General features: G+C 44.3%; 1 pseudogene; it reads left to right on the top strand.

Annotated features, from left to right (window-relative positions):
• The first annotated feature begins 514 nt into the window (after nucleotides 1-514).
• The window catches only part of LOC106147418, a 4,879-nt pseudogene continuing 4,729 nt past the window's right edge, over nucleotides 515-664 (top strand).

The raw sequence follows: 664 nt of genomic DNA on the forward strand, positions 1-664 counted from the left end.
GCTTAAATTGAGATAATTTTAAAACTTTCAGGATTTGGGAGATGGATAGAACACTGAGAGTATTACTACGTAGTTAGTGATCACCGTAGTTGAGCACGGAAGTCTGCAGAAAGTTTCCAATACATCATCAGTATACTGATAATACATTTATCAGTATACTGGTAATACATTTCCAATACATTATCAGTATACTGATAATATATTTCTCTCTTTAAGCACAAATAAGGTGACCAGATTTACTGGAATTCTCTGTTTCTGTTGAGTTGGCTGCCCTTGAATGACATTTGGCTGGTAACTCACATAACTGGCAGAGACTTGAAGATGAAAGCCAAGAGAGAACTTAGAATTCACAGTCAAATGAAACAGGAAGATGACTGACTGACTGACTGACTAACCTACTGAGTGACTAAATATTTAGCTAAATACATAAATGAAAGAGTTAATGAGAATACAAAGACTAGAAGTAGAGCTAAAGAGAAAGCACAAGGCGGAGGAAATACAGCAGGAGCGCAAAATGGCGCCTCCGCCGCCGTCCCGGCTGTCTCGGAGACGGAGCCCTTCGGCAAGCTCGGGAGCCGCCGGCTTCTCCGTCTGCCAAGAGGGTCCGGCTGGAGGAGAAGAGGGCTCTGCGGCGAGTTAACAGGGACACGGGCGGCGGCGCCAG

This window comes from Chinchilla lanigera, unplaced genomic scaffold (genome assembly GCF_000276665.1).
Source record: "Chinchilla lanigera isolate Chin_1 unplaced genomic scaffold, ChiLan1.0 scaffold00156, whole genome shotgun sequence".
NCBI lineage: Eukaryota > Metazoa > Chordata > Mammalia > Rodentia > Chinchillidae > Chinchilla > Chinchilla lanigera.